We start from the raw sequence: 12,621 nt of genomic DNA, 5'->3' as shown, positions 1-12,621 counted from the left end.
TTGCCGTCTATTACTACGAACTGCGACCTTCCTGACAGGAAATCACGAATCCAGTCGCACAACTGAGACGATACCCCATAGGCCCGCAGCTTGATTAGAAGTCGCTTGTGAGGAACGGTGTCAAAAGCTTTCCGGAAATCTAGAAATACGGAATCAACTTGAGATCCCCTGTCGATAGCGGCCATTACTTCGTGCGAATAAAGAGCTAGCTGCGTTGCACAAGAACGATGTTTTCTGAAGCCATGCTGACTACGTATCAATAGATCGTTCCCTTCGAGGTGAATCATAATGTTTGAATACAGTATACGCTCCAAAACCCTTCTGCAAACCGACGTCAGTTACATGTGGTCAGCAAACCACTCTCCCGGCTGTTGTCAGTTTTCGTGACCGTTATGTTTATTAATCTTACGGAAAAACACTACGAACTCATGCAACAACTCCATACTTTCCTTACCGCGTCACGTGTCAACAGTGCCACCAGGCGGCGTTCAAATTTAAGGAAGGCAGCGGTCATTTTATTGTGGCCCATCAGTTTATATAAAGTATTTATCAGCAGAACTGTCAGATTGTTCGCTGATGACAGTATTGTCTACAAGAATCGTAAGAAAACACAGAAAGCCTTGGAAAAACTTTCCACATCTCTTTAAACATGGCTGCTTGTAAATAATTCCCACAACAAACATAAATAACTGGGAGGTGTGTGATTACTAGACTAGTGGTGAATATCTTGAGCAGATCACATCGTTTAAGTATGCGGAGTCTGTAGTACGATGGGATATGAAATGGGACGAGCATGTAGTCTGTGGTAGGGTAAAGAAAGATTACACTTCAGCTTTCTGTCGATGACGAGATCATTAGGAAAATAAAACAAGCTTGGATAGGGGAATAATGGGGAGGTAAATATACAGTGCCCTGACAAAGGAACCATCCTAGAGTTCACGCAAAGCCATTATAGAAAAAAATTAATCTGGATAGCCAATGGAGGTATGAACCGGTTCGTTTTCGAATACGAGTCCATTGTCTTAACACTGTGCCACATCGCACAGGTGTGGTAGGGAAGGAGACTGGGAGACAGATCTTGCGCTCTGAATAAGCGCAGTCCAGCTGTAAAGGAAACCAAAAACAATTAGGCAGTGCAACCAAGTCCAGAGAATTGTTCCACTATTTCGAGTCATCAAGCAGGTATGGCAGCAGACATCGACCGAATTCAGAGGCGCGCTGCTAAAATCATAATAGGACAGTGAATCCCATATGAAAATGTGACATGGGGTTGGAAGTCTTTGGAAGAACACGATAACCTGTTGGGTAAAATCAGAGAACCGACATTCGAGAAACGATGGACAACAGTTACGCTGCCATCATCGTCTATCTGACGTAAGTACCTCAAGAATAAGGTAAGAGAGATCACGGTATGTAGAGAGACGTGTACGCTGACGGATAAAAATCACAATACCAAGAAGGAGTTGTGCGACATGAACGAAAGTTGGTAAGCGTGTTTATACGAGGGGCGTTTGAAAAGTCCGTGCAAAGTCCGAAAGATGGCACCACCTGCTCGTGTCGAGGTGATGTTTAGTTAAAGTGCGCGTCATTTATGTTGGCGGCCGAGTTTAGGTTCGTTCTGCGCATCTGACGTCACAAAACACAGTCAGCCAATGAACAGAGAACGACGTTGCCACATGTCGACTGAAGTGTAGAGCATGGACGAGTGTCTTCCGTTTTAGAAACATTCAGTCACAAATAAAGTAATAGAACAAAAGCAATGTCTTGATAGCAGACATTCTTTTATAGAAAGTTTGGAAAAAGCATTCCTTATACCAATTGCTTCATATTCTATTAATTAATTAAACCAAACAAGCAATAAGACTCGTAATTCAGGTGATAGCAATAAAGAACAGCGGTAATTGTTTATTTCCTATTGTTCTTCGACGAAGCGTGAGTAATTCATAGTCATACCAACAGTGTTTATCAGTATTTTGCGTGTTATACTCCTAATTGCGTCACTTAGTTAGATGAGGTGCGTTAGCGTAATGGTTACGATGTTGGGCTGCTATGTCAAAGGTTATGAGTTCAAACCCTATGTGATGCTTAATATTTTCATTATTTAAAAACAATATCAAAGTGCCTTACTTCACGAATTATATTCGTTTGAATGCAATTTTTTGAAATTTCTAGTGCTTTGTCTCTTCATTAACCCTTTCGCTGCTGCAGACACGTGCTCGCCGCATTCCGCGCTGTGCACGATTTGTCATCACTGGACTGCTCGCCTGTGCAGACACATGGTGTTCCCACTGCTTTGACACACTTACCATTCGATTTCACAAAAACTATTTGGCCCAAAAATTTGATTTTTACACGTCTTTTTGACTGATGCCTTCCCCCCATAAATGACTTAATTTTGTTTCGATGTTCAGCGCAGTTATTATGCAGCATTAAATGTAGTAAACCATTGCACGAAATTTTGAAGAGTTTGCAGAGGTAGAAGTCGATAGCGTATACTTTCCGTATGGTCGATTTTAGTTGCCACAATGTTGAGAATGAAATGTGGACAAGATACCTAAATTTCATATAAAATTTACTGTATAACAATATCTCATTTAATAAGTACGACATAGGTGTCGTATGTAATATTGAGAAATATTCCGTCTTTCGCGACTGTAATAAAAGTATTATTTACACCGGACGCGTTTGGCTTTATTTTAAAGCACTTCAATCAAGGATGATGATGAAATCAAGGAAAGGTATGGCACATACACAATGGTACTCGTGTTCTCTTTCCTGTTTTTGTTCCACAGTCGCAGTTTTACCAATGGTACTGAAATATATTCCTCTTCTGCAACTGTAATAAGGGACTTATTTAGACCAGACGCGTTTCTCTCTTTTGAAGCATCTTCAGTGGACAGTATTTTGTCTCCTCCATTGCCAAGTCACCTTCCGTAGTTTTGTGCTGTGGTAACACAATATTCAACGTTTATGTTGGCAGATCAGTGTTTTAGCAAATGATGTTTGTGTGTGCCACACACAAAAATTATATTTGACATAGCTCACAGCACTTCACTGATAGACGGTATATTCAAGTCCTAATGTTTTTGTAAGTCCACAGTTTTGTTTAATCTATTTTGTCCACTTCCTTTTGATTGATTGAAGTGCTTTAAAATAAAGCCAAACGTGCTCAGTGTAAATAAAACTTTTGTTAAAGTCGCGAAAGACGGAATATTTCTCAATATTACATACGATACCTATGTGGTACTTAAATGAGCTTTTGTTATACAGTAAATTTTATATGAAATTTAGGTATCTTGTCCACATTTCATTCTCAACATTGTGGCAACTAAAATCGACCATACGGAAAGTATACTGTATGGACTTTTACCTCTGCAAACTCTTCAAAATTTCGTGTAATGGTTTACTATATTTAATGCTGCATAATAACTGCGTTGAACATCGAAACAAAAGTAAGTCATTTATGGGGGGAAGGTATCAGTCAAGAAGATGTGTAAAAATCTAATTTTTGGGCCAAATAGTTTTTGTCCCCTCTAACCGTAAGCTTGCGAACTATGCTATACTATGGCGCTGCTTCTATTGGCGCGTGCGTCGTGTGCAACTGGCAACGCAGCAATCTCCCGCGTCTGGGCGGGCATGCGCGATAAAGAATTGAACTATAGTAGCATCTTCGGAAGGAATGCACACCAAGTTACAGCCATATTGGTCTATTTCTTTGTGTTTGCCATTCGTGTAACTCAAGGAAGATGAGTGATTGTCAAAAAATGGACGAGAAAAGAATTTCGTGTGGTGATTAAACATTACTTTATGAAAGGCAAAACGCCTCAGGACACTAAAGAGAAACTTGGTAAACATTACGGTGACACTGCACCCTCGATCAGAACAGTTTATAAGTAGTTTCAAAATTTTCGGAGTGGCCATATGGGCACAAGTGATGCTGAACATTCTGGACGCACTGTGGAGGTTACGACTCCAGAAATCATTGATAAAATCGATGATATGGTAATGGATGACAGAAGTGTTAAGGTTCCTGAGACTGCTAGTGCTGTGGGCATCTCGGATGAATGGGTACATAATATTTTGCATAAACATTTGGACATGAGAAAGATATCCGCAAGATGGGTTCCGCGATTGCTCACGCTTGACCAAAAACAGAAAGGTGTGAAGTGTTGTAAGGATTGTTTGCAGCTGTTCAGGAAGAATCCGCAGGACTTTAAGAGTCGTTTCGTCACTGTGGATGAAACATGGATGCATTACTATACTCCTGAGACCAAAAAACAATCTAAACAATGGGTTACCAAAGGAGAATCTGCACCAAAAAAAAGGTGAAGAACGTTCCTTCGGCCGGAAAGGTTATGGCGACTGTCTTTTGGGATTCACAAGGGATAATCCTCAACGACTATCTGGAAAACGGTAAAACTATTTCAGGTGCATATTATTCATCGTTATTGGACCGTTTGAAAACCGGGCTGCAAGAAAAACGCCGGCGATTGGACCGCAAAAAAGTCATTTTCCATCACGACAATGCACCAGCACACACCTCAGCAGTTGTGGTTGGAGAATTAATGGAAATAGGATTCCAACTCGTTTCACATCCCCCGTATTCTCCAGACTAGGGTCCCACGGACTAGTATTTGTTCCTCAACTTGAAGAAATTGCTGGCGGGACAAAGATTTTATTCAAATGAGGAGGTGATTGCAACAACTAATAGGTATTTTGCAGATTTTGACAATTCTTATTATTCGAAAGGGATCAACAAATTAGATCAGCGTTGGACGAAGTGTATAAGTCTAAGAGGAGACCATGTTGAAAAATAAAAAAAGTTTACCCCAAACACGTAAGTAGTGTTTATTTTTGCATGGACTTTTCAAACGCCACATCTGTAAGATGATGGCTATTCGAATTTCGCGGCAGTCGCATAAGAGTGGCCCTAGTAGAGCAATTATGAGAATGCAAAACAGGTTTTCTTTAAGCACACGGCGTAACCGCCGTGAGAGTTAGTTACCTATGAAATTGGGTGTGATGAGTTGATGTTAGTCAAGAATGCCTTTAAGGCGACAAAGACACCATTGTCAACACCTTACTGAGTTTCAACGAGGTCGTGTGATAGGGCTGGATGTTCCTTCTGCGATACTGCAGGAAGTCTTGGCAGGAATGCAGCCATTGTACATGATTGCTGACCGCGGTGGTCACAACAGTGTACGGTCGCAAGAAGACCGGACTCCGGACGGTCACGTGACATTACCGGGAGGGAAGACCATCGTGTTAGGAGTATGGCTCTGCACATCATATTGCATCTGTAGCAGTAGTTTGAGCAGCAGTTGGCACCAGAGTGATACAACGAAATGGTACAAATCTGTTACATGACGGACAACTCCAGTGTCATACTTAAACAGCTGTAACCGTACCTGTATTGGCAAAAGGCAACAAGCATGGAACTCCATCCCACAAACTGGCTTCCGGCGCCTGTACAACACAATGCATGCATGTTTGCATGCTCACATTCAACATTCTGGAGGTTTCAGCGATTATTAATGTACCAGCATTTCACATTGTCAGTGGCTTATCTCGCACTTACATTAACCTATGATCACAATGTTAAGCATTTAAATATGTATCTAGACAAATGTACTCCCTAAATTTCATTATTCTGCTCGAACTACTGCCATACAGCGAGCGCCAATACTGCCAGCTAAATAAAAGATTCTAACTACTGAAGGCACTAACTACTGATAGGCCTAGTCAGCAAATGAAAGATTTTGATAGAGAACAAACAATGTATTTACCTTAATAACGTTCCAAAGTCATCATATTTCATGACATCCAGTCTTACACATGTACTCTCTCTGATGGACACGCGTGCAAATCATCCGCTCTCAAAACTCCGCCATCTTACTCCCCACATCCACCACTGCTGGCGGCTCACCTCCAACTGCGCAACGCTACGCGCTGTTAACGTCCAACTGCCCAACACTACAATAGCAAATTCCAACGATGCAAACCGGCCACAGACTGCACATAGCACAGCCAGTGATTTACACACAGAGCGCTACGTGGCGTTGCCAATATAAAAACCTAAACAGCCTACTTACGCTTTTTATTCCTAATACCAGGCTATTAATGTAAGATGCTATATTTTAGAATGCTTTGCTGAACATACCGTTTCTCCATACGATTATTCCATTTTATTTTTTTGTTATATTACATTATCAAAGTTAATACAGTATTATTTATAATTAAATAGAAAGTAAGAAAGTTATTGGTTAATCAGCTTCTTCCGTACAACATCTAGTGATAAAAAGTAAATAAGGTTTTTATGTGATTTTTTTCATTCTTCTGCAAACATAGGACGTAGAGGTAGTCCTTTGCCTTTTTGTATAGAGCTCAGCTGGCACATGACTCATTCTTTTCTGCAGTGTAACCCTATTGAAGGGTACCATAAAAGAAAAATCAAACATGAAAAATAGGAACTATCGCACTGGGTGAGGTGAAATGGAAACATTAAGGGCTGTCACAGAGGTTTCTTTGTTGCTTGTTGTAGTTTTCCAGCCTTGAGTAATCACTCATCCAGCGTGAGATAATCAGATACCGGATTTACCGAGACAATCTCTATTACGCTGTCACAGACAGCGATCACATTGCACTCAATAAACATGTTGCTGATACGCTACAGCTAATTAGGTTGTGACCGATCGTTAAAAATCCACATACGACTGAGAACTGGGTTATTAGAACAACACATTAAGAGATAAACTACTTACTACCTCCGGTCTGTACCGCCAGCACCCTGTCGATAGTGTGAAGGGAGAGGGGGCGGGGACGGGGGGGGGGGGTGGAGGAGGGGGTTTAAATCCTCTGTAACGTTAACGCCAATATTTTGTGTCACCAGTGAATGCGACAGTGCTCGAGATTTGTGAAGTGATTACTATTTTCCCAGGAATGACTTTCAATCCTATATGTGAAAACTGATAAGGAAAAGACTTATTATTATATTACACTATATTATATTATATTATATTATTATATATTACTTTTATAAATAGTTTTGTACAAAGAATAATCATATAACAAAAGATAATACCACTAAAAGAATGTATTGGCGTTGTATTGTCTGTGAAATTTTTTCCTTCTATTGTTCTCTATGATGTATCAAGCGGCTGAGATCAAAGATTAAGCTGAGGTCTGTTCTTTTAAATATTGTAAAAAGTAGTCGTGTTGTGTGAGGTGCAAGTGGTCTAGAATATAACGTACAATTTACTAAACGGAATTCTAGTGTACGGACTTTTATTTCTAACTAGATAACCTACTACGAATGTTTTAAGTTTTGTGTCCGCAGCAAACATGAAAGCGGCTATTAGCGCCTGGTACGGCGATTCTGTATTATTGGTAACTGGTGAATAATATTGATATTGTGAACAGTCAAAACGGTGTAGGATTCTGAAATTTAATCCAGCATAAAGGAAAAAGTTGATGTTATTGATTTTCTACGAAAATTACGTTGGTAAGAATACCCAGTCCAGATGGTGTTTTGTCTGCCACCATTACGTGAGCGTAAGGAGCGGCAATTTCAAACTGCAGAAATAATCAGACACTAATTCCTTCGATCGATATTACAATATTTGAACTCCGAGGACAAGAACCCATATAAATTTATTATTTTTCAATTCTAACGATGAAAATAACATTTAGTAGAACAATCTTAGACTTTACGTAAATGAAATATTTTTGTGGCTGGTGCGCAAGATTAATTTTTCTCAGAGTAATTTATCAGTCACTTTAAAAAAATATATTAACGACACCAGTGCTGCTATGGGAAGAGGTCGTGGTGTGATGTATTAATTATTTGGTGCATACTTTTTATTTCACTTACTGAATTAATGAAACACCACTTCAATATTTATTTGTAACGATAAGGTATAACAAAATAATTCACTCAGCAGCACATAAATAAGAATTATTTATTTCTTTTAAATAATACTGTTATTATTGCTGTTACATTTTAATACGTTTCACAATAACACGCACACACCACCACAACAATTTTAAACAAACAGAACAAAACCCTTCATACCCCGCCCAACCATCCAGAGTGAGATTTCCCATGGCTTAGCTAAATCGATAGAGGTGAATACTGAGATGGTTACTTTGTAAGGTGACGACCAATTTCCTTCCACACCCTTGTCATATTCGAACTTGTATAGGAATCTGTAACGCCCACTTTGTCGGCAGGACATTAAATCTTAATCTTCCTTCCTTCTGTACGTTCTGAGAAATAGATTTTCATGTGTACTACATAATGTATACCAAAAGATGTAACTGTTCATTTTACTTCTTGTTTATGAAACTGTGACTTTTGTTTACTTATTTTAACTGATTTTACTGTACCTTCTTGGCGAAACGTCATAATTAATGCACAAGAAAATGTTTTTGTCCGTCGACCGAAAGGATACAGCTTTCTCAGCACTTCTAGATGTTGTCATAATGACTATGGGATATTTTGTTCATAATTTCCATGCAATCGATGGATAGGAGCAGTGAACACTTTTAACAATAAAGCTAAAGAGTGCCTGGTTTGTCGCTCTCCCCTCCTTCTTCCCGCCCTCTCTGTTCTTCTGGTAACAAAACCACCATGTTTAAATACTTTGGAAATCAGCGAAAAAGGCTTGACTTTCTGAGTAGTACTCTAGAGTCAATATTGCGTTTCCTTAATCTACTTCATCCGTTGTCACTATTGTGCAATGTGAGATCTGCAATTAGACATCAAAATATCATTGTCTCACATCATCGTTTACGTTCTTTATAAAGTGTTCAAACAAAGGTGTGCATCACCTCATGACAACCATAATTCATGGGTTTTTTTCTGAACACTCCACGACAGGAAATCGTTGCCTGCACCACCTGTGTAACAGAGGTTACAATAGAACGCAGTTTGTCTCAGACTGTGAATGGGACAATGCGGTTTGTGTACACTTTCAATTTGTCAACATGCCTCGTACTATCAGTTCAAGCTAACATCGTCACTTATGTGGCAAGAAGTCACCATGAGAATTTGCCGTGGAAATGGCGGTTAGCTCTGACCGAAGGATTATTTAAATGTAACGGCTTATATAAATATGCAGTTTATTCGTTTGTAAACGACGAATAAATTCCATTTTCGTTGTAATTTCTGATCTCGTTAATGAACTTCTCCTACATGTACCGCATGACCAGATCTATGATAAATGTTCAGTCTAGAACGAAGGAGTTCCAGTGGAAACTAGAAGAGCAATGATGATAACGGCCTGAAAGTAATCACAAAATATCAACAAATTACTGTATTCATATCCAGCAAATACGACGACGAGCAGACTGCATATTAGAAGACGAATATTTGCAGAAATACCTGGTCAGAGTCAGAAAATTGTAGTTTACGTGCGTACTATGTATAAAAGCGAAAGTTGTTACAAATCTGCCATAATTTAATGGCGATATCAAAAACCTACTTTTGATTAAAAAAAATAGAGCGAATTACAACGAAAATTAAAAGAAACTCAAAATACAACTGACAAACAAAAACTACACGAAATAAAATCGAGAGCAGGAGACATCTCTGACAGAAATATTCAATGACTTCGAGCATTATTTTAAATGCTGGCTTCTCCTAAAATCCCAAATTTTGTGGCCTAACATATACTCATTTAACTGGTTGGAGTTATGTTTCCAGTCGCTCATTGACTGCAGAAATACTGAAAATGCAATATGATAAGATGAAGCCTGAACTTCTAAATTGTGTTTTAAAATTTTTTATGAAGAGGATTGTGGTGAATTCCGTGCTTTTGATTACTACACGGAAGCAATAATGGTAGCTACAAAGGTAATTAATCACCACTTTGAAAGAATTAATTTCACTCAGTAGAGATAAGGTCACTTGACTTGGTCACATTCATATTAGATTGTATGTTGATTAGAAGACAGAAGCGGCTTATCTGTTATTGGCTGTTCCACGTACTTTACCGCAGTTCTGAAAAATCGCACAGGCTCCTTTTTTCGTTTTTAAGAAACGCCGCAGCACAAATGTGATAAATTACTGGATGGGCTCTGCAAACTGTTACTGCGCAAAACACAGATCGCCATATTCAGTCACGAGATGAAAAAGTGGTTCAAATGGCTCTGAGCACTATGGGACTTAATATCTGAGGTCATCAGTCCCCTAGAACTTAGAACTACTTAAACCTAACTGACCTACGGACATCACACACATCCATTCCCGAGGCAGGATTCGAACCTGCGACCATAGCAGTCGCGCGGTTCCGGACTGAAGCGCCTAGAACCGCTCTGCCGCAGCGGCCGGCCACGAGATACAGAAAACCGTATGTAGCTGTGGGCAGATTAATTAAATTGCATTTCAGCGTTTACCTTATTGATTATTGGCCATACTCTGTTCATGTATTTACTGATTTATCTCTATATCAAAACACTTTAACTGCAGGGTGAGCATTCTTTGTCCAAACGACAAGTGTTGCAAGCATGGGCGTACCCAGTTGGGTACGCCCATGCTTGTTTGTTTTTCACTGTGGAAAAGGGGCTTTCAGATTCGGTCGTCATTCGGGGTTCCATAACCCTGCTAGACGATTATAGCATTCCGTCTTCAGGCCACAAGTGGCCCATCGGGACCATCCGACCGCCGTGTCATCCTCTGCTGAGGATGCGGATAGGAGGGGCGTGTGGTCAGCACACCGCTCTCCCGGTCGTTATGATGGTTGTCTTCGACCGGAGCCGCTACTATTCAGTCGAGTAGCTCCTCAAATGGCATCACGAGGCTGAGTGCACCCCGAAAAATGGCAACAGTGCATGGCGGCCCGGATGGTCACCCATCCAAATGCCGGCCACGCCCGACAGCGCTTAACTTCGGTGATCTGACGGGAACCGGTGCCTGCACTGCGGCAAGGCCGTTGCGCTAGACGATTGCTAAGGAACAAAGACAGTTTTGGACGGAATAATCACAGGCACTGATGGACAACGTAAAACACAGTACATACGTAATAGAGGTTAAATGGAATTATTACGATGAAAATTGGTACAGATCTGACAACATGGGAAAACAGAATTACAGATATATACAACCTTTGTGTTTGACACAGGTCAAGCTTCCAACATGAAGGTCGCTATCGGGCGCTCCGTAAGAAATATGCCCTCTTCGGGCACTAGTGCACATTTTGCACCTGTTGTTCTTGCTGGCTACCAAACTGCTGACGAGTCCTCGGGGGTTATTGTCCTACTCCTCTCTCAAGGCGGTTTTCGGTTCTTGCACTGTTCGGCGATGGGGTGTTTGCTGAGAAACGCATCTGCCAAGAGCATCCCAGACATGCTCTGTAGGGTTTAGTTCCAGGAGTATGCAGGCCATTCCATACGTTCATTATCTTCACTTTCCAGTGTGTCCGACATCTCTGCTGTATTGTGTGGGTGGAGATTGTCGTCCATAAACAGAATGTCGGAACCTACCGCTTCCCTAAACAAACGGATTTGATCCAGAATATCTCCTAGAAATACCGCTATATTCTGTCGGTAGCTCGTACAAAGATATGTGGCGGTGTTCGGCCTTTGTGCACAAAGCCTGCCCACACCATAACGCTTAGGCTATACAGATGACGTTCATAAACACTGTGGAGTGCGAATTGCTCCCCTCTGTTTCCACAGTAACTGGTGCCGGAATCTCTTACCTGAGTTTAATGAGATTCGTCTGAGGACATCACTCTGGACCACTATTGCTGACCCCAAACAATATGTTCTCCACATTACGAACTCTTCCTCGACGATGAAGTGGTTGAAGAGGGACGCATTTAAGGGGTTTACTAGCATACAAACCATCCTGCTTTAATCGCCATGAAATGTTACTGGCAGAGACACATTCATCAGGGCTGCGTATTTATATTCTTGCAATGTGGTAGTGCATCTATGACCACTGGCATTCTTTCGTACAGCATCTCCGCCTGCAACAGCCTTTTTTTAATCTCGAGATGACACATCCGGCCACACTCATTACTGCGGCCACAGTAGTGAGCCTTTGACTGGCTTCAAGTCGTCCAACTTCTCGTCCACGATCGTAAGCACTCAGATGAAGTCTTACAGACGTGTTGCCGTACCACACGGAATGTCGCAATAATCGGTTCCATAATAACCTTCGTCCGTCACCGTACTGCACGAATTGTCGAATGCATACTGAGCGGCCGTGCAGAGGTTTCGCTGCAGTTGGAATGTCCTGCCGTCTATATTTCCATCATAGGTCGGATGATAAGTAGCAGCTGTTGTTCGTGTGGTATCGATACCTACGATGCCACGGCGTAGGTGCAAGTTCGTAGGTTGGCACTGTGACACCGACACCGACGACAGCGCCCTCTAGCCGGCGCTGTTCAGCTCTACGAGCGCCGCTGCAGATTCTACCCATTTGATTCCGAGGAGACGACCTAGCAACACTGTTTCTACTTCGTGGGGGGGGGGGGGGGGGGGTCATTACTGACTTTATTACTTCAATGATAGTTTGTCCTACTACTAGTAACCCTTACCGTTGATACCTGTACGGCTTCGCACCTACGAACTCGTCTGTACGCAAAGATAAGTAAAAGAGTTATCACTTACATGCAG

At 41.2% G+C, this 12,621-nt stretch overlaps 1 protein-coding gene across 1 annotated transcript in view; it reads right to left on the bottom strand.

The window, feature by feature from the left end:
- Positions 1-12,621, bottom strand: part of LOC124799346 (putative inorganic phosphate cotransporter) — a 163,537-nt gene that overhangs the window by 137,849 nt on the left and 13,067 nt on the right. The gene's annotated exons all lie outside the window — the stretch shown is intronic.

The sequence above is a fragment of the Schistocerca piceifrons genome, chromosome 1 (genome assembly GCF_021461385.2).
Source record: "Schistocerca piceifrons isolate TAMUIC-IGC-003096 chromosome 1, iqSchPice1.1, whole genome shotgun sequence".
In the NCBI taxonomy this organism is placed as follows: Eukaryota; Metazoa; Arthropoda; class Insecta; order Orthoptera; family Acrididae; genus Schistocerca; species Schistocerca piceifrons.
This window is presented reverse-complemented; position numbering and strand designations above follow the sequence as displayed.